This window comes from Balaenoptera borealis (genome assembly GCF_965194805.1).
Source record: "Balaenoptera borealis genome assembly, chromosome: 19".
NCBI classification, from domain to species: Eukaryota; Metazoa; Chordata; class Mammalia; order Artiodactyla; family Balaenopteridae; genus Balaenoptera; species Balaenoptera borealis.
The window spans coordinates 21,602,235-21,625,521 of NC_138878.1; the positions used below are offsets into that span (position 1 = coordinate 21,602,235).

At 35.3% G+C, this 23,287-nt stretch overlaps 1 long non-coding RNA gene across 1 annotated transcript; it reads left to right on the forward strand.

The window, feature by feature from the left end:
* Positions 1–4,911: 4,911 nt before the first annotated feature.
* LOC309617225 lies at positions 4,912–22,476 on the forward strand. Its single transcript, XR_014237813.1, has 2 exons — positions 4,912–10,040; positions 15,995–22,476. It is a non-coding gene; the product is annotated as an uncharacterized lncRNA (long non-coding RNA).
* The last annotated feature ends 811 nt before the right edge of the window (positions 22,477–23,287 follow it).

Here is a 23,287-nt window from a genome sequence, read left to right on the forward strand (position 1 = left end):
CACAAAATCAAACATAATTCATGCTAAAAATACTCAACATATTAGTAATAATAGGGAACTCTTTCAACCTAATAAAAGGCACCTAGGGAAAAACCACAGCTAACATCATAATCAATGGTTAAAGAATGACAGTTATTTCCTAAGATTAGGAACAAAGCAGGAATATCTGATTTTACCACTTTTCTTTTTTTTTATTTTTTATTTTATATTGGAGTATAATTGATTTACAGTGTTGTGTTAGTTTCAGGTGTATAGCAAAGTGATTTAGTTATACATATATCTATTCTTTTCCAGATTCTTTTTCCATATAGGTTATTACAGAGTACTGAGTAGAGTTCCCTGTGCTATACAGTAGATCCTTGTTAATTATTTTATATATAGTAATATGTATATGTTAATCCCAACCTCTTAATTTACCACTTTTCTTTTACATTGTACCAGATATTCTAGGACAATTAGGAAAGAAAAATAAATAAATGGCATCCAGATTGGAAAGAAAGAAATAATTTATCTCTATTTGTGGATAGCATGATCTTTTATGTAGAATATTGTAAAGAGTTCACTAAAACACACACACAATTAGAACTGATAAGCAACCTAAGTAAAGATGAAGGATACAAGTTCAATATACACAAATCAATTGTATTTCTATACACAGGGAATGAACAATGTGAAGATCAAATGAAGAAAATTCTCTTTACAATAGCATCTAAAAGAATAAAATACAATACTTATGGATAAAACTTAAAGAAGTGCTGAAAACTACAGAACATTGGTGAGAAACTAAAGAAGATTTAAATAAAGGAAAACATATACCATTTTCACAGATTGGAAGCCTTAATATTGTTAAGAAGAAGACGTACATAAAACTGATCTACAGATTCAATGCAATCTGTATCAAACTCCCATCTGGCTTTTTGGCATAAAATGACAAACTTATCCTAAAATTCATATAGAAATAGAAGTGATTTAGAAGAGTCAAATTATCTTGAAAAAGAAGAATAAACTTGGGGGACTCATACTTCTTATTTCAAAACTCACAACAAAGCTACAGTGATCAATACAGTGTCATTCTGGGTTTACAGTAGACTTATAGATTAATATAATAGACTTGAATGTACAGAAAGAAACTCTTAACTTTCTGGTCAATAATTTTTTTGACAAGAGTGCCTAGAACATTTCAGTGGGACAAGATTTGTCTTTCAATAAACGTTATAGTGGTAACTGATCATCTATATGTAAAATAGTGAATAGACCTCTACTGCATGCCATATACAAAAATTAAATCAAGCAGTAATTTAAGCATAAGAGTTAAAATTAAAAGAACTATTACAAGAAAACATTGGAGCAAATCTGTATGACCTTAGATGAGGTGTTGCTTCTTAGACATGATGGCAAAAGCACAACTGGCCAAAGAAAAACAGAAGATGGTTCTGTATCAAAATTAAATACTTTTATGCTGCAAATGATAGCATCAAGAATGTGGAAAGACAACTCATAAAATGGGAGAAAACATTTGCACATCATGTATCTATAAGGCTTTTGTATATAGCGTATATAAAAATAGCTTACAACTCAAAAATAGATACAGAACCAAGTAAAAAATAGGCAAAGTATTTGGATAGACATTTCTCTTAAAAAGATATATAATGTCCTATGAGCACATGAAAAGCTACTCAGTATCATTAGTTGTTAAGGAAATGCAAATCAAAACCTTAATGTGATATCACTCTGCACTCACTAGGATCATTATAGTAAAAAAGATAGACAAAACAGATGTTTGACTATGATGTGAAGAGACTGGAAACCATAAACATTGCTGGTGGGAATGTAAAATGGTGCCCATTTGGAAAACATTTTGCCAGTTCCACAAAATGTTAATTATAAAGTTACTATATAACCCAGCAATTCCACTCCTAAGCATATACTGAAGTAGAACAAAAATGTACATCCCCCCAAAAAATGTGTATACAAAGGTTATAGGAGTATTATCCAAAAGGTGGAAACAACTCAAATGTCCGCCAGCTGATGAATGAATAAATAATATGTGACATTTTCATATGATGGAGTATTATTCAACCATAAATTGGAATGAAGTCCCGATATATGTTACAACATAGATGAACCTTGAAACCATTATGTTAAAAGAAGGAACACATTCACAAAAGACCACGTATTATATTATTTCATTTATATGAAATGCTGAGAATAGGCGCATTCATACAGGCAGAGATCAGATTTGTATTTCCTTAGGATTAGGGGTGAGAGGATAAGAAGAGTGATTTCTAATAGGTTTGGAATTTCTTTTGTAGATGATAGAAATGTTTTTAAATTGGATGTGGATATGGTTGTGTTTTGTATGTTAAAATTGGTGAATTTTATGTTATGTGAATTATATCTCAGTAAAACTGGAATTAAAAAAAAAAGGAAGAGGAGGGTTTTATATATCTGTACATATTCCCAAATAATGATTCAGGTGGTAAACATATTTTTAAGCCACAACATAAAAGGGAGATGACAAGGCAGTAAATATGGTTATTTAATCTCTCACTGACCCTCTTTTTTGTGGATAACATAGCTGACTGCTGTCTCTTTTGAAGTTCTGTAACCAAGTAAAATTGTATAAACATGGCTTCATCTCCTCTATCATTTGTTTCTGTATCCTTGGCTAATGAATTGCAAACTGTACCCAAACTTAATATGAAGGGTGTGTGTGTGTGTGTATGTAAATCTCCCCACCCCAAGAATCTGTTCACCAATTGTAAAATAAAGTTTTTAACTAACCTAATTTCACATACCTGTAACCTTTGAAACTGGGAAAGTAGAAGTCCACCGTGCATTATTATTTATAGTGTGTTCATATAGACTTACATGGTCATATTTTACAAAAATGTGTATTATAGCTCTTTTTCAAAATAGAGTCAGTATGAATAATAAGAAAAATATACAGTGAGTGTGTATAGAACATAATACCTACAGTCAAACTACTTTGCTACTCCTTGTTGCTATTTGGGACAAAATCCTCTTCTGTGTTGATATATTGCATACCACCACCTGGAAATAACTATTGTATCATATTGGAAGCATTTTTTCCCTAGGAAAATAGTTGCAGAAAGGCTAAATGAGCTTTCTCCATCCTTTGGCAGGGAGACTCTAAAGTTGTTGTTATCAATCCTTTGGAGCTTCCAGGGTGTATAATGTTTACTGGGTAAATCTCAAATGTCAAGTCAATTAAATCCCAAAAACACTTGCACAGCCAAACCCAAAACTTCCATCTTTTCATTGTCTAAGATCAACTTACGTCACAGGAATTCACTAATGAGTGTAATGATGGATAGTATGCTGTTTGTGAAGAAGAGATATTACCACACTAGAGTGACCTCCAGGAAAATTAATTGAGTGGCAGAGGCCTCAGTGAAAATGGGTTTTCTGTTCTGCTTCTTCTCACTCTCTAAACGTGACCCTGGATTCTTGATTCTCTGATGGTCCAAACTATACTTTGGTCCCAGGATATTTGACAGAAGTATCTTGAGGAGTGTGAAATTTCCTTGGTGGTGCCTGAACACTCCATATTGTTGCACAGTTTTAGCACTGAAGAGCTCTTGCTCTATGCTTCCAAAACTCCCTCTCCTTCTTCAGTTATACCTCATAACACATGCTGTTTACACTGCCTGTTTCATTCTTGTTTTCCCTACTATTCTTGAAGCTGTGAGAGGGTAAGGGCAATGTGTACCTTCCAAAATTCTGATCATTAGTAACTAACACAATTAGGGAAATAAAATAGATATTAAAAATTAAATGTGAATGAATTAATGGATGAATGGACAAATTAATCAAAATCTTGAGATGTTTAAATTTTTTTTTTTTTTTTTTTTTTTAATTTTTTTTTTTAACTTATTTATTTATTTATTTATTTATTCTTGGCTGTGTTGGGTCTTCGTTTCTGTGCGAGGGCTTTCTCTAGTTGCGGCGAGCGGGGGCCACTCTTCATCGCGGTGCGCGGGCCTCTCACTATCGCGGCCTCTCTTGTTGCGGAGCACAGGCTCCAGATGCGCAGGCTCAGTAGTTGTGGCTCACGGGCCCAGCTGCTCCATGGCATGTGGGATCTTCCCAGACCAGGGCTCGAACCCGCGTCCCCTGCATTGGCAGGCAGATTCTCAACCACTGCGCCACCAGGGAAGCCCGAGATGTTTAAATTTTTATAGGCTTGGTGCTGGAGAAAACCATTTAGGTCACCCAGTTAAGACTGTCTCCAAAGAAGAAATAACATTTCTCTCATTCCCTTTAGTCAATGAACTGTACTACTGAATCAAGGCCAGCAAATTAAACTGCTGTGGAACACTTCTTAGTGTTTTTCTTTGTAATAAGCCAAGTGTCTCCTTCTTTTAAATGTACTCTTCTTATGAGCAGGATAAATCATGCCCAATGTCTTTTTCCCATTAAATTTTGGATAATGGGAATGCCAACATGGAGACTTTACCTTTATGTACTAAACAGCTCAAGTTTTTCTTCAATTTTCATTCCTCTGATATTGTTTCAATACCAACTGTTAATCATTCAGAAAAAAATTTTCAGGCATCTATAAAATAGCTGGGCATCAAGCCAGGCGATCATCCTGCTTATACTCTGTCCTTGTTCTAATTAAAACAGGAAGCTATTACTATTAAAATTTATTATATAATTTATTGTCTTGAGATAAGTATCAAAGGAGAACTATACTAAGGGGTAAAATATCATATTTTCAGTGAGAAAATTATTTATAGCATAATCATTTCAAATTAGATATTTCTTGAATGCCAAGTATTTCTTATTCCTTTGGAGAAGTTATTTATTCTTATGGCTGAGAATAATGTTTGGTTATTATCTAAACCAACACACACACACACACACACACACACACACACACACACACACACACAGTATTTCCAATGATTTAAATATGATGAGACTATTTTAAAGCATGGCCAGATATATTCAGACAGTTTACCTGGGAGAGCAACTTTTTTCATCTCAATCCATCTCTCTATATACACTTGTTTTTACCACAATTTCATTCTAAGGAATGAAGGTTTATTTTTTTTCTTTCAGTAGACATTAAAGGAGGTATTTCAACTTAAATTCTTCAAGAATTATCTAGGTCACATTCACAGCTTTTAACTCGTGTGGTGAGAACTGTTCTTCTTTCCCAGATGACAGAGGCTATGTTAGTGTGTAGGAAGATGGATAGGGAATCATGGCTTCTCAGTCTTATTCTCACATTTTCCTCAGTCCCAGGGGTGTTTTTTCAGCTTTTCAGATTCACAAACTTAATTTCATTGGTTTACAATGTGAGAGGACTCTAGCCTTGGTGAATTGATTCGTGCTATTCTAAAACACAAGAGACCACTACAGAAGCTACAATACTAAGACATTAATTTATATTTTTTAAAGTTCCTAATGGAAGAAACACTAATGCCTGTTTATCAGGAACATCTGCCCTCAGGAGATAAAAAACTATGAGAAGCTATAGTTATTTTGTTTCTCCAACAAATACTACGTGGCTATTTAACTTGAAGTGCATTGCTGATGCATACTGACTTTCACAGGAGACCCTAAATGCAGTGGTATCAATGTTTTGTACTCAACCACAACACAAAACTACCCATCAAATGTTTTTTTATCTTGTCCAGTGAAATAGAAACTCATTGGAAGTATCAGTCTCTGTCCTGTGTAGTGCCTCACCTCATCCAATGTCAATGTCCCTTGACTCCTTAAAATTATCTCTGCCCAGTTTCTTATACAAACCTAACCAGGATAATGTTGGCAACTATACATTTAGCCCAATCTCCAGTGAGGATTAGAAATCATTCTGAGGTCTTATCTCAAATCCCTGGTTGAAATCATAGGTACCTGTTTGAGCTTTGATCACAGATGTCCTCATAGTTATCTATAATGCCTTACTATAGCATTCCTATAACTAAGAGGCATATATTTTTGGATATACTAAAGATTCCGTAAATTCTACATCCCCTAAATTTGAACTCACGATCCTTTCCCCAAACCAGTTTTATGTCCTGTAGCTCTTATCTCAGTGAATGGAAACCTCATGCACAAAATCATCAACAACCATCTGTTGTTTCAGATATTGAACAACAAGTAGGACATGACTGTGAAATTTGAGAGGAAGCAGATAAGATCAGTTCAACATTTTTACTGGCCTTCTGACTGTGGAAATGTGACAGATCAAGGTGACAAGGCTCAGGCAGAGTGTGGGGATTTCGTTGAAACCCATGGAATAAGCATTCTACTGAAACCCATGAAAGATCAAGTCTTAGGAGTAAGAATCACACATTAGAATTAAAGCCACGCTGCAGAATTGAGGTCAAAATATTAATAGATTACCACTGACAAAGAATAGAACCAAGCTTGAAAGGCTGAAAAAGAATTACCAGTTAAATAACTACCAACAAAATACAACTCAGTATTGTTTAAGGGAAGATGATATAGTCCAGATTCCACACAACTTATTATTCTCCGTGTCCAACAAATCATAAATCAGTAAAATGTAAACCAAGGATGATCAGGAAAATCTGAGTCATAAAAATAAAACAAATCAATAGAAACAGACCTTGAGATGATTCAAATGTTTGAATTTGAGGAAAAGAAATTTAAAATTATGATCAAAGACTAAAATACACTGATAAGCTGTAGTGAATAGTAAATCTCAACATCTCAGCAGATAAATAATAAGTATAGAAACAAACTAAAGAGAGCGGTTATATATCCAAGATCTCAACATGAGGTATTCTGTAGACCTGCTCCCTAGTGAAACTCATAAAAATTATGACATAGCAACCATTTAAAGTCTCTGGAAATGGACTAATGGCATACAGCAAATAAAGAGACATTTATTCAAGAAAATCTGCTAACACACAGTTAGAAAAGCAAGAGTTTGAGGGCATTTAAACCCATTCCGCTCCCACTCTTTCTCAGTCTTGTGACAGAAATTCTACTACAGGTGAATGCAACAAAGAGCAAATGGTTCCCACTAGCCCCATCTCCCTGTATAAGTCTGCAGTGTCTTCTGAGAAGTGGTGGATCATCAGCATATCTCATCCTCTCTCAAACACCTGTTAAAGAGTCTGAGTTCCTGGTGAGTACAACCAAGGAAGGGAGGTGTTATTTTTCCACTCAGCCTCCACCCGTGGGATGGAAGTTTTACCTTGGCCCACTGAGAATACTGGGATCCTGATTAGTCTCTATCCAACCATTAGTAAGACAGAGGTCCCATGCTGGGAGAGATAAGCTGAGAAGACCAGAGGCTACTGTCTTCCGTCATCAAATACCCAGCTCCTGAATCACGGATGCTATGTGGAGAGAAGTGGCTGCTATGTCTGTCTTCTGCTTCAGAGCCATGGCTCAGAGATTCTGTCCAGAGGAGAGACAGGTAATAAAAGATAATGCAGTGAAGTTCTTCCCAAAGGAACTGACTTTGTTTGCAATAGAATGTGGGGAAATTAAAGCCTAGTGGTACTCTTCAAAATAATGGAGATTGTGGTGAAAAGCAATTAAGACAGACAGATAACTTCATTGAGATATAAGGTAACTTGTGGGCCAGCTTAGTTTATCAGACAGAGCTATACTGGAATAATATTTCTGTATTTCACTGGAATTAATTTAGTGTAACTCTAAAGTAAATTCTCATAAGTAAATATATGGTAAGCTCTAGAGCAGCCATTGACAAAATAACTCAAAAATATAGTTTAAAAGCTAAAAGAATTAAAATATTACATTGTAAAAAGAATCATTTAACAAAAAAAAAGCAGTAAAGAAGGAACAGATAAACAAAAAACACATGAGACATAGAGATTAAAATAAAATGGTAGAATTACATACAGCTATATAAGTAATAACAGTAATAATAAAAGGGTCAATCCATAAGGAAGATGACAAAATATGCTCTATAACCACTATGGAATGAAATTAGAAATCAATAACCAAAAGAAATTTGAGAAACTCAGAAATCTACAGAAATTAAACAACATACTCTTTTTTTTTTTTAAATAAATTTATTTATTTATTTATTTTTGGCTGTGTTGGGTCTTCGTTTCTGTGTGAGGGCTTTCTCCAGTTGCAGCGAGCGGGGGCCACTCTTCATTGCAGTGCATAGGCCTCTCACTGTCGTGGCCTCTCTTGTTGCAGAGCACAGGCTCCAGACGCGCAGGCTCAGTAGTTGTGGCTCATGGGCCTAGCCGCTCTGCGACATGTGGGATCTTCCCAGACCAGGACTTGAACCCATGTCCCCTGCATTGGCTGGCAGATTCTTAACCACTGCGCCACCAGGGAAGCCCTAAACAACATACTCTTAAAAACCCAGTGTGTCAAGGAAGAAATCACAGGAGAAGATGGAAAATATTTTTGAGATGAATGAAAATGTAAACACAACACTATGTAACGCAGCTAAAGCAGTTCTTGGAGGGAATTTTATAGCTGTAAATACCTCTTTAAAATAATAAGAGTAAAGATCTAAAAATCAATAATCTAACCTTCCACACTAGGGAACTGGAAAAATATAACAAAGTAAACCCAAAGCCAGCAAAAGGAAGGAAATAAAAAAGATTAGACTGGCAATTAATGAAACAGAAGTCAAAAAAACAATAGAGAAAAGTCAACAAAACCAAAAGTTGTTTCTTTCTTTGAAAGGATCAACAAAATTGACAAATTTTTAGACAGATTGATCAAGAAAAAAAGATACAAGGCTCAAATTATTAAAATCAGAATAAAAAGACTGGACATTACTACCTACCTTACAGTAATAAAAGGATTATAAAAGAATACTATGAACAGTAGTACACCAATAAAATAGACCACTTAGGTGAAATGAGCAAATTCCCAGAAAGACTCAAACTACCAAAACTGGCTCAAGAAGGAATAGATAATCTGAATAGACCTAGAACAAGTAAAGAGATTGAATTAGTAATTTTAAAACTATCCCCCAAAACCACCAAAAAAACCCCTACAAAATACTAGCAATACAAATCCAGGAACATATAAAAAGCTCTATACAACATGACCAAGTTGAATATACCCCAGGAATGCAATGTTGGTTGAACATCCAGAAATCAACTGATTTAATAGGACATATTAATTTTTAAAAACCACAAAAAAACCTACAAGGTTGTATCTATAGATACAGAAAAAACATTTGTCAAAATCCAACACACATTGTTGATAAAAACACTGAACAATCAGTACTTCGTGTCAGAACTTAACCTGGTAAGAGCATCTGTGAAAGACCCACAACAAACGTCATACTGAGATCAAGGACAAGACAAGGATATCAGCTTTCACTGCTTCTATTTAACATTACACTGGAAGTTATAGTAACATCAATTAGGAAAGAAAATGAGATATTAGAAAGAAAAAAGTAATGTTCTCCCAATTCAAAGATAATGTGATCTTATATATATAGAAAGTTCTAAGGAATCCATTAAAAAACTTTTTTTTTTCTGGAAGGACATATATTATTTTATTAAAATATTTTGTAAAGTTTTCAAACTAGAGCAAAGTGATCACCCTTATAAGCTCACAATTTATATAACAAACTAACTTAAGTTTATATTCATTTTAACATAAGGTGATGGAATGAAATTGCAAAGAAAATATGGAATTTATTTTATGAAAACTTGGTATGTAGTTAACTGAAATATTTTAATAGCTTTATTGGTATATAATTCATGCATCATAAAGTTAACTCAAAGTGTACAATTCAGTCATTTTTAATAAATTTACAGTATTGTTCAATAATCACAATAATTTTAGAATATATTTATCACCCTAAGAAGATACTTTTTGCCCATTAGCAGTCATTTCTCATCCCCTCTCACCCCACCTCCCCAGTCCCCAGTCCTAAGCAACCACTAATTTTTCTTTGTTTATAAATTTTCCTATTTTGGACATTTAACAGAGCAGAGTTGAAAAAAAAAATTATTGCAGCATAATCCTAATTATGATGTAGCCAATCTATCCTTATAGATAAGCATCTACATATATATCTCCATGTTGAAGGAAGTACACCTAAATATTAAAGTTGATTGTCTTCAGATTTTTTAATGTAATATCATTTTCCAACTTTCTGCACTGATATGTGCAGTAGAGTTGAGTAGCCCCGGTCACAGCAACTAGAGAAAGCCCACGCGCAGCAACGAAGACCCAACACAGCCAAAAATAAATAAAATAAATAAACAAATGAAAGCTGAGATGAGAGACTGGAAGTGTTATAGACTGATAGACACATGGCTCCTTGTCGACCACCTTTCCCACAGGACCCTCCTTTTCTGGAAAAGGGATTACTATTCCAAAATATTTTTTAAAAAAGCTAGAATATTAAAACAAAAAACAAAAAAAAACTAGAACTCAACAGCAAGAAAACAAACCCAATTTAAAAATGGGCAAAGGACTCCAACAGACATTTCTCCAAAGTAGATATATGAATAAGCAATAAGCACATGAAAACATGCTGAATATCACTAATCATTATGGAAATGAAGATCAAAATCACCACGAGACCATTTCATATTCATTAGGATGACTATTATCAAAAAATAAAACAAAACACAGAAAATAAGTGGAGGTGAGGATGTAGAGAATCCAGAACCCTCCAACACAGCCGGTGGGTATGTAATGGTACAATTGCTTTGGAAAACAGTCTGGTAGTTCCTCAGAAAGTTAAGCACAGAGTTATTTGACCCAGAAATTCTACTTCCAGATATATACCAAACAGAAACAAAAATGAATATGCACACAAAACTTGTACACAGACATTCATGGCAGCATTATTCATAATAGCAAAGGTGGATACAACCAAAATGTACACCAACTGTTGAATGGATAAATAGTATATGACATATCTATACAATGGAATATTATTCAACCATAAGCTAGAGTGAAGTACTTACGTATTTTACAAAATGGATGAACCTTGAAAACATTATGCTAAGTGAAAAACAACCACAAAAGACCCCATATACATGATTTTATTTATATGACATGCTCAGAATAGGCAAACCTATACATAAAGTAGTTTAGGTGTTGCCTAGACCTGGGCGGGGAATGGAGATTAGGGAGTGACAGCTAAAAACTATATTATCTTTTTTGGGGTGATGAAAATATTCTAAAATTACATTTCAATAAGCCTGTTACCAAAATAAAAAAAAAATATGCTAGGCAATTGGGAAGATGAATCTATTTAAGGACAAGTTTAGAATAAAGACCTCCAGTATTTATCACTGTTGTGTCACACTGAGTGATAAAATAGCTCAACCACTGAGGGACACCTGGTTTTGTTAAGGTCTTATTTCACTGAGGGAAATCCTACTCCACAGCCCTTTATCTCCCTCTGTTAGTTGGCCTAGGATTGTGTGTTAATTCTGATTTTGGATGATTAACCAAAAAACATGCATTTGGCCTCAAATGTCCTTCAAGAAGAAGGAATTGTAAGTAGAGTCTAAAGCAAACAAACAAACAAACAAAAACCAGTCTTATGCCAAAGCCAAAGGGAGATCTCCTAACTGCTGGTTCCTTGGACTTATTAATAGGAATTTTCAAGGTTTCTTTTTCCTAAGTTTCAACCAGCCTCTGGCATATAGTCCTCATTCTACAAGACAATGTTACATTTCTGATTTCTGAGTTGGCAACGTTTACTGTTATGTTGAGCAGTTTCACTGGTGTGTTGTACAGTACAATAAGCCAATAAGTCACTCTCTAGGTTTAAGGTGTCACAGTCGAATATATTTTGAAATCATATGTCTGGATAATCTTAACATAGATTCCTATATTAAAATTTCTGCAAATCTGTGAAATTCAGTTTAACTCTGAGTCATGGTCTCCCAAATTGAATTGACTAGGGAATATGCTACTACCTCTTTTTTATTTTTACTAATTAACATGTGAAGGAATTAGTATTCTACAAAACACACATTAGGAAATGCTGTTTCAGTGCCTATGTTATATAGTTTTTTATGTAGCCAGATTGAAAATAAACCTATTGACAGATGATTTAACTGTAAATGGGCACGACCAAATATGAGCTTATGAAGTCAAATATTCTGTTTCAGTGTTCACATGGGCCTACTGAATCAATTTGAAAAAGATTGTGATGTGCTACAGTATTCTAGATGGCAGTCTGTGTGTTGGCATTCCTAACCTCCTGTTGGCGCGATGTGTAAAGGCATGGTATCAGCTATACAGGTAGTCTCTGCTTGCCTCAAGTTGTCTCGGGCAGATTGCACAAATTCCCTACACTTTCCCTAAAAAATGTTGATGGAAATTTCCAAGTAAGGCATTATTGACCTATGCATGTTTATATTTATTTTGTGGCTGGCAAGAATATTTAGCTAACCTATTTATTCTGCATTAATAATCTCACTCCAGATAACAAAGAAAAGGACATAAGTAAAATATTAAATAGGCCATATTCACGTGGTTTTAAGTCTAGTTAGAGATGAACATTTCTATACCACCTAAATAAGGAGAGTTACATGGGAAAATATTCCTGTAATGTGTTGCTTCTAGGTTGCCAATTAATATTTTTTAAAATGGCTACTACCATCTGGCTATTACAGGATGCTGGAGATAAAGTTGCCATTAAATTTAACCATATGTTGTCCAAACAGAATTTTCAGTCTTCTGTAGATAATTCAGCTGCATTTTCATTCATATGTCCATTTATTTACTTAACCAATAATCATCAATGTACTAGCTGCAAGTCACTGATTTTAGCTATGAGAAGAAGGGTGCTAAGTAGGGATTATATTATTTTTGACATCAAGAATATATGTTCTTAAGAGAAAAAGATGTGTATGCAAATTATAAAATTAAGAATGTCATAGAAGTCATAAGTGGGGGAAATGGAATGAATATTTACTAAGTGCCTCCTATGTATGGGCATTATTTTATGCTCTTTATATTTAAAGGAAAGTATATTGATTTGCTAGGACTGCCATAAAAAAATACCGCAGACTGGGTGGCTTAAACAATAGAATTTTATTTAGTCACAGTTCTGGAGGTTAAAAGTCCAAGATTAAGGAGTTGGCAGGTGTGGTTTCACCCGAGGCCTCTCTCTTTGGCTTGCAGATGGCTGCCTTCTCACTATGTCCTCACATGATTGCGCCTTGATTTGTGTGTGTCTATGCCCTAATTAACTCTTTTAGTAAGAATACCAGTCATATTGGAATAGGCCCATCCTCATGACCTCATTTTAACTTAATCACCTCTTTAAAGATTTTTATCTCCAAATGTGGTTACGTTCTGAGGTAATGCGGATTTGAGGTAATGGGGATTTAGGACTTCAACACGTGAATTTAGGGGGGAAACACAATTTGGCCAGTAACATAAAGTATCGTTTTTTTTTCTCAATTCAGTTATGAAAACTCTAAAACTCAAAGGGGATAACCAAGTTACCACTGGAGACCCATGTGTCTTCTGCTTCAAAACACTTCATATCAGTAATAATAGAAGCATTTTCAATAAGTTGCCATGTTTTATGTTGAGAATTTTGCTTGTACTAATTCATTTGGTGCTCCCAACAGCGCCATCAGATAGGCAGTGACAATTGCACCATTTTAGAAGTGAGAAAAAATGAGGCTTAGAAAGATGAAGCTACCGACTCAATGTCACATAATCAGTAGGAGTCAGAGCCTTCTTCTAAATCTTTTTTTGCTCTAAACTTATCCCTTCTTTTCTGGAACTTGCTAGTTTCAAATTTTCTGACTCATGAAAAAATACATCAGCATGTGTTATAATATTGGATTTTATAAATATGACCCAGTGTGGGTAACATCAGTATGTTTGGGAGTTTGGAAGAAAAAGAATATTACCTTCTTGAGTACATTGGCATCCAAGCAGAGGCCCAGAATTAAACCAGGAGAAACAGCAGAAAAGAACATAAGTATGTAAACAGATTGTCCTCTGAACTTGAAAAACAATACACCTACACTTAAAATATGCCATGATCTTTTTTCATTGCAAATATTTTTGAGGAGTCAACATATTATAGTAATTCTACTTTCATTTGATTAACTTTTCATTAATAATGAAAACTCCTTACATCCTTAGACAAACCCAAAATATCTCTCTGGATGCAAATTCAGTGTGCTGTGATTTGGAGACAAAAGAAAGAAGAAAGAGACTATCTATCTAATGGGCAAAGATGTAAATGATCAGTGTAAATCAAAGGACAAAAATAAGCACCTGATTTTGAACACTGTCAGGCTGAATAACTATGAGAGAGTTCATCTGACTGAGATGGTAGAAATGTGTGACTCGGGAAGAGGTGGAGAGGGATCCTTTAAAGATGAGAAATGAAAATGTCACCAAAATTTTGAGAAAATACTACTTCCCAGGAGCAGGTTAATGAAGCAGAAGCAAAGCTCCAACTGTCAGCAGCTGAATTATTAAAGGAGGAAAAGCAGAATCTGTGGACAGGTGCAGGCTTGTCCAGAAATTGAAAAGTCTTAAAGCAAATCTCCAAGTGAATCACAAGAAGCTTCATTTAACTTTTATCTGAACACTTTAATGGTGCATTTGCTTTAGATTTTAACATTTTTCAGAGTTCATTTTTTTCATACATCTATACCCATTCTCTTCCAAAGAGGAATAGTCACAAATCCGTGTCAAGAATTGCAGATGGGAAAATGGAAAAAGTAAGCAGACTGGCATTATACCAGTGCACTCATCAGTTAGACATCCCAAATGCAAGCATGCCTTTGGAAAACTTTTCTCTCAGGTGAGATAGAAGAGTAGTGGATTAAAACCTGCACTTTGGGTCAACAGAACTAGGTATAATCCTGTCTCTGCAAAAATATTTCACGTGTAACCATGAATAAGTTTATTTAAAATCATTAACTCAGATTTTTCATTTGGAAATACCTCTTGATTCGGGTATACTGTGAAGTTTAAAAGAAATAGAATCTGTAGAGCCCAGCTGTTTTCTTTCCTTTTCTCTATAGTCTCTGCTCTTCTGGCTTTACCCTGTTCTGGTTTTGCCACCCAGAACTCATCTTAAAGGAGTGGCTTGACTTCTTTATATCATTTCCCTTGGCTACAGAAGAAACCACCTGAGATCCACAGTTAGGGAGGAATCAAATGCTTGTATGACAGTTTGCAGCCCTAAATATAATGATGAACAATGTGCCCAACTATGGGCAGAAAATCAGAGCCACTCACAGAGGCTTTATTTATTTTTCTTTAATACTGATAAATAGGTAGAATCTACAATATCATTAGTCATCTGGATGCAGGAATTCAGAAATTGTGCCTATAATGGATAGCAATCAATTGCCCTACTTCAAGGATCTAAAACAAATTTAAGGTATAAACACATTGATTTCTGCATTTGAGCAATTCATGAACTTTTCAATGAGCCTTTTCTATCTAGGAATAATACAGATTTAGATAGAAATGCACATGCATGTTTTGTGTATGTAAGTATGTATAGTAAATAATTTGTAAGGTGTTAATGCAGTAGCTAATTGACTACACTGTAATCTCATTTGTTATTTATAACAATACATTTAAGCATATAATAGAATACAAGTGTATATGCATATGTGTTCATAATGTACACTATTTTGCTTATACATTAAAGAAGAGATTCATAATTACTCTGGTGGATGCTGTGATGCACTACACAGTCCCACTTTAGGAATGAAAGGCTTTTCATCCACCTGATGGGAGTGATGCCAAGATAACCCTTGGCCCTCAGTTGTCAATCCTCCTTGAGGACTGTCTCAGCTGAAGAAAACAACAGCATCCAGAGTTGTTTCTGGATGCCTCTTTTCTTTGGCACCCTTCATGTGGCTATAGATCACCACAAAGATAAAGACTCAGCCCCCAAATTTGAATATACACCCAGCTCTCCATCAGGCTGACACCTTCCTTTCTCAGACGTCAATCTAAGTATACCCCCCTCTGAAAAACCTGCATTGTTATTCCATCTTGGAATCTGCGTTCCAAGGGAAAAAAACCTGAAACAAATGCTCAGAAGGAAAGGTTGATTGAAATGGAGAGAGATAGACCATTAACAACAACAACAGAAACAAATACAAAATAAAATAAAATATGATCATTGCTTTTTGGGGGGTGATAAAGGAAAGAGGAAAAGGCAATGATAAAACATAGTGACGGTATCTTCCCTGATGGAAGGATGGTATGGACTGTACATAGAGCACAGTCAATTGTGCTAGCCCTAGAGGCCACTTAGGCTAAAATGTTGGCTCTGCCTCTATTTAGCTTGTGTGTCTGTGGGCAAGAAACTTCAACCTTCTAATACTTATAGGGAATCAAATTATAGAGTACATGCCTGGCACATAGCTTTGTGTCTGGTACATAGCAAACACTAAATAAATATGTGAACAAATAACTTGTAAAAGCTTGTAATTGTTAGCAGCTAAATTACCCCCAGAGCTGAGGTTCCACAGACATTTTTCAAATAAACTCTTTTTCCATTCTGCTTTATAATAGCAGTATTACCATATTTACAAAACAAAGAATACACAGGGTGATTATTTGTTTACAAAATAATAATCCCCCTTCCAAAGGATTTGTCATAGAAGCCTTTTAAGGATGAGGGTGTTTTCATTTGCCAACCTAGATGCCCTCTCGACTCTTCTCTACTCTGTACTGTCCCAGGAAACTGGTCTATATGGGTGTCTGGTTTCCTCTCTGCCTGCCATATATGTTTGGCCAATGGGAGACACAGCAGTAAGGTCAGAGGATGGGAGGAGATTCAATCAGGCTACCAGATCCCCCTATCCACCCAGCTCTCTTCTCCCTGTTCCAGTAATCACTATTTTCTCTTGTTTCCTCAGCCCTGATATTTATCATATCTTTAGGCTGCTATTAGATCTAGGGCATTTCACTATCCCTTGATTAACTTCCTATACTCTGACCACATCTTGGTAAATAGTGACTTTACTGGACTTCCTGCAAATTACCCAGCTCGAATGTGAATGCTCCACCTCCTCCTCCTCCTGCTAGAAACTTGACTAACCTAAGTGAGTCTCCTAGAGATTAAAAAATGTGTTTTTATTTGAAAAAATGTATTTTCATTCATATTCTTTTCAGAATCACTTTTTTTCATCATATGGAACATTAAAGCAAATGACCTGAGCTGCATTCAACATGAAATCGCTCTAATTTTACTCATAAAGTAAACTTTTTTTTTTAAAGATTTATTTATTATTTATTTATTTATGGCTGCCTCGGGTCTTAGTTGCGGCATGCAGGATCTTTTCATTGCAGCACGCAGGCTCTTCGTCGCGGCGCACGGGCTTCTCTCTAGCTGTGGCACGCAGGCTGCAGGGTGCGTGGGCTCTGTAGTTTGCCGCCCTCAGCCTCTCCACGGCCCCTGCATTGTAAGGTGCATTCTTTACCACTGGACCACCAGGGAAGTCCCAAAATAAACTTGTATACTCAGTTCTATTGAAGTGTCTCAAATGAGCAAATGGATTAATAAACCTTATTTTAAAATTGAAAGACTTCAGCCAAAAGGTTCACCTACAGTGACAAATGCCATTTCTTTACATTTTTTTTTTTCATACTGATTACCTCTAAGAGACGAAAATAGATTTCCTTGGTTTCGGCCAACTTAAAAAAATAAATGTTGAGAAAAAGAAATTAAAGCACAAAAAGAAAACAAACAAAAAGATCTGTATTCTCAAATATGTTCACTACCATTAGCTTAATACTGAAAATTGCCTACAGATCAAAGCTATTTAAAAATCATAATATAAAGCATGATACATCCAAACTTTGGAACATCATGTAGGCACTAAAAGTGGTTTTATGAAAAAGAACAGTAGTACTTCAGTGGAAGATTATGTCTTCATGTTAGGTGAGAAAAAAAATCAGGGTATTCATTTTAAAATGTGAAAATTTCTAGAAGAAAGCACATAACAACTATTGATATGATTTCATCCAAGTTGTAGAGCATAGGTAGTGTTATCTGCTACTTTAAATTTTTTGAAGTCACAAATTGTCATAATAAGAATAGAATTCACTGTCAGAAAAAGTACTCATGGTTTTTAAATTTCTACATGAAAAGAAATTAGTGGAAAAACAGATTATTTCTTCATGTATCTTAATATATTCAAGGGAATTAGTTTGCTTTAGTAATACATCTAAACTAGTTTGGCTCTGGGATTTTAAAGAATGAAGTGAACAGCTCCAAAATTACTATATATACATATGTATATTTTAGTAAAGATCTTATCTTAGACATAGAACCTTGGCTAAGAAGAATATAACATGTATCATCCTAATTCCCTGTAAATTATACTTAATTAATGCACTGATCTTAGTATTATCTCTTAGAACTGAATCATTTTCATAAAAAACCACATCAGTTCAATATAAATTTTCAAAGACATGGAAGTACTAATATAACAATGCAGGAGTTTTCAGAACAAAATCACCTTAATTCCCTGGGATTTAACTCGTAGGTAGTCTTTCTTTGTTCCTGTGACATATTTTTATTTCAATATTGCCAGAAAAAATCATAGGAACTTGGCTTGATGTTAATGCTAGTCTAGGAATAAAAAGAAAAAATACTTTTAAAATATTTTTTGGAGGGAGCAGATATTATTCAGTTTGTACAAAACCCCAAATTTTATCGCAAGACAAGTTATATCAGCAAATGATAAAATACAAAAGAACTCCTGTGATAATAATGCATCAGGATGGTATATCCCAATTTAGAAATCTTGATATTTCTAGTCTCCCTGGTCTAGTTCTTCTAACTTTCCCTTATTTCAGGAAGACCTGGTATTCCATGCAGTATTAGCTTTCATCTCGCACCTCCACCATATGCATTCTTTGTCATGAATGCACAACCATCCTTGAAGTGGAGGTAATAAAGTTTACTTGATATTCTTCTCTTTTGTTAATTTAGATGATTTCTATTGTCCATAATTATAAATAGCATCATAATAAATAGTGACCCATGCTGATATTTTTATAATGTAACCCTAAATCAACCAGTTGTAAACATGCAAATTAATCACAGAAAAACATTGATGTTTTCAATTCAATACTATCAAATCAATTGGACCTAGCCTTCCTTTAGTTTCATTTCTCTTGAATTCTGTACTCAAAATATTTTCAACCTCTTGAAATCCCAACCCCTTCCTTCCAAATACCTACATATTTCTCTTGTTTCCCACCTACTCTTTCTTGTGCCTAAATTGCCCTTAACTTTATTGTCCAGCCACTAAAAATTCTTCTCATTGTCTCAGAAACTCAATATTGCCTTTTGTTTGAAGCCTTTCCTAAGTACCCCAGTTAGAATTAAACTCTTTTCCTTCCTTTCTTCCACAGAATTTTACATACCTATACATTAGCATTTACCATAACCCATTGTTGTTACAAGTCTGTGAGAAACAGTTAAAATCAGGCCTAGTCACTACAAGATTGGCTGGGAGTGACCTGGACTTTGGTGTTCCTCATCTCACAGTAAAGTTTCCTTGGCAACTCTAGAGTTAAGATAAATGTATTTTTATTTCCATTACTCTAGGAGGTGGGTCAAGAAAAGATCTTGCTGTGGTTTATGTCAGAGTGATTTTCCTATGTTTTCCTCTAAGAGTTTTAAACAAATGGGACCTAATTAAACTTCAAAGCTTTTGCACAGCAAAGGAAACCTTAAACAAGACGAAAAGACAACCCTCAGAATGGGAGAAAATATTTGCAAATGAAACAATGGAACAGGATTAATCTCCAAAATATACAAACAGCTCATGAGCTCAATATCAAAAAAACAAACAATTCAATTAAAAAATGGATGGGAGACCTAAGTAGACATTTCACCGAAGAAGACATACAGATGGCCAAGAGGAACATGAAAATATGCTCAACATCACTAATCATTAGAGAAACGCAAATCAAAACTACAATGAGATATCACCTCACACCAGTCAGAATGGCCATTATCAAAAAATCTACAAACAATAAATGCTCGAAAGGATGTGGTGAAAAAGGAACCCTCCTGCACTGTTGGTGGGAATGTAAATTGATACAACCACTATGGAGAACAGTATGGAGGTTCTTTAAAAAACTAAAAATAGAACTACCATATGACCCAGCAATCCCACTACTGGGCATATAGCCTGAGAAAACCATAATTCAAAAAGAGACATGTACCACAATGTTCATTGCAGCACTAGTTACAATAGCCAGGACACGGAAGCAACCTAAGTGTCCATCAAGAGATGAATGGATAAAGAAGATGTGGCACATATATACAATGGAATATTACTCAGCCATAAAAAGAAACGAAATTGAGTTATTTGTAGTGAGGTGGATGGACCTAGAGTCTGTCATACAGAGTGAAGTAAGTCAGAAAGAGAAAAACAAATACCGAATGCTAATACATATATATGGAATCTAAAAAAAAAAGTTTCTAAAGAACCTAAGGGCAGGACAGGAACAAAGACGCAGACGTAGAGAATGGACTTGAGGACACAGGGAGTGGGAAGGGTAAGCTGGGACGAAGTGAGAGAGTGGCATGGACATATATACACTACCAAATGTAAAATAGATAGCTAGTGGGAAGCAGCAGCATAGCACAGGGAGATCAGCCCGGTGCTTTGTGACCACCTAGAGGGGTGGGATAGGGAGGGTGGGAGGGAGACGCAAGAGGGAAGAGATATGGGGATATATGTATATGTATAGCTGATTCACTTTGTTATAAAGCAGAAACTAACACACCATTGTAAAGCAATTATACTCCAATAACGAAGTTTAAAAAAAAAATCCCATGGGATACTGAAAAGCTAGGTAGTTTATTATTTTTCATGAAGGTTAAGGCATATTTCGCTGGGGAAAAAACACAACAACCCAGTCCTAAAAGGAGCAGAATCATGGTCCCAGAGATCACATACAAATGATGCTATAATAAAACCAGACCCATTTCATGTCAAGATTTTTTTTTAAAGGTTCTTGATTTAAGGTAAGTCGAATTTAGAGTGAAATCAGTAGGAGTACACAAGGAAAGCTATCATGACCCTTGGAACTCCTCTAAATTCAAAATAGAAAAAAAATGAGAGAAGATGGAATTGAAAAATGAGAAAATGGATCAAAACTTTAGAAGCATTATGCAGTACTTGATCCTTCAGGCAGAGAAATGGTTAAGTGGGATGACAGAAATATCTGTTAACAATGGTCTCTAATGTTGGGGTGTCTGTAGTTATCCAATTTCTAGCCTTTGAGTCTTATTTATGTTGTGTCTCTTTATAGCAGAAGAATGTGAATCATTCTTAGGATAGTGCCAAAGACCCCAGGAAGTTTTATTTCTCATTTTTTGTAATAACCATATTTTGAGAAGAGTATTCTTCCAGTTGTCTGTCTGAGGCATCAATCTGTGGGGATTCTAATTGAATCTAGCATCTTTCTGGTTTATAATATCATAGGACATAGATAACCCAATCTAACTTGAGCAGGCCTTCTCATCATTTCAGCTTCAGAGAATTCATACAGAAGGACCAGCATATTAAGAAGTATGTTTATCTTTCTTTTTATTACTGACTACCATCATTTCCTTAAGAGAAGAACATCAATACCATAGCACACATATTTATGTAGCAAATATTTATCATGAATCTTCTGGGTTGGTGGTTCCCACATTTCCACCCATATAAGATTAACTTTGGAATTTTGATAAAATGCATAGGTATACCCTCTAATATTCTAAGTCAGGTTTGTGTGAACTATGGTCCTACATTTTATTGAAAGAAAAACCTGGTGACTCTGATATTGGTGACCCATAGACTGCACTTAGAAAAACACTGTTAAACATTAGACATTACTTAGCCATTGTAAAAATAAGATGTGTTATGCATATATTCTGTTCTCAAGGAGCACACCAGGGAAGGAAGGACAACGCCAGCAGATAAAAAGAAGCATAGGAGGAACTATAAGTTGAAAGCATATGACCAGAGAAGGGAGAGGTAACAAAATATTGAGTGCCTTTTATCTTTCATGCACTCTGCAGGGCATTTTATATATATACATTATAGAATTTAAGGGGAAAATCTCCAATTTGCATATAAGGAAACAGGTTGAATTAACTTAATAAATCAGTCAGGGAACCCATAAAAAGTAGCGGAATAAAAATCTTATCCCATGTCAGTCTTTCCAAAAAAAAAAGAAAAAAGAAAAAATCAATGGTTTTACACTGATAGCACAGCAGATTGAAAAATCTGTGCATGAATAATTATAATGCAAAGGAGACAAAGGCACTCCATAATATAGGCACAACATTCTTCACAGGTTGGAAAATAGCACAGTGACAAGCCCAGAGTAGACATTTAATCAAAGTCGCTTACTTCCTGTTTGTTTGGAGAGGATAATTAAGGGCTCATTCAAGGAGACCAGTGGATATGGAATATTTGACTTGTAGCTATTATTTTCATGTTGACACACGAGAGTAACAGCTAGGTACACTTAGTTAAAGTCCTAAAACTCTTAGGTATGTAGCCAGCTCTTGTTTTTTTAAGATCAAATGAGTCCCTGAAAGTGTTAGTAACTTGTTAAAAGTCACAATAAATTAGTTTTGCTAGCAAAACTTTTCATGATAAGGTATTTTTTAATATCTCCCATTTTTCTGCTGTTGCTTCCCAAAACACAACCTAAGATCCTTCCATGCCAAATGTAATAATGGATATTGTGTTGTGCCAGCAATTCAGATCTTCCCTTTTGTACCAAGGCTCTCCCTCAGTGGCAGCTGGGACTGTAGGCAGCTGAAAACTCTCAACTGGTCTTTCTTGAGGAATTGTCCTCAGCCAAAGAGAACGTCCTCACCCAAGATGATGCCCCCTCCCACCCATGCAGTCTACATCCTCTGGTAAGTATCAAGGTCTAACCGCCTTACGTTAAGACAGGACAATTCTGAAGGGCTAACCCATCACCAGAGCCCCCCAAGTGACTGTCTAAGCATTTTTTGCAACTCAGTCACAATCCATTTCCTCCCTCTAAGCAACCCTACTGCCTTCATTCCCTTAGAGGTGTTGATCTTGAGGACACTCCTAATGTGTAAGTCTGGGCCTATTATCCTAGGAACCTGACTTAAGACATCAAATTATTAGATCTTCCCTTCAGGTGCTTTAATTTTCTGCATATTTATGACTGAAATGCTACCTTTTGGGGTATTATTCTTCCATGGACAACCCAATGCCATTTTCAGCTTAAACTGCACATTAATTAGGATACCAGTGGGAAATTGATGACATCTTAAAGTTCTTATACTTTCAGGAGGGAT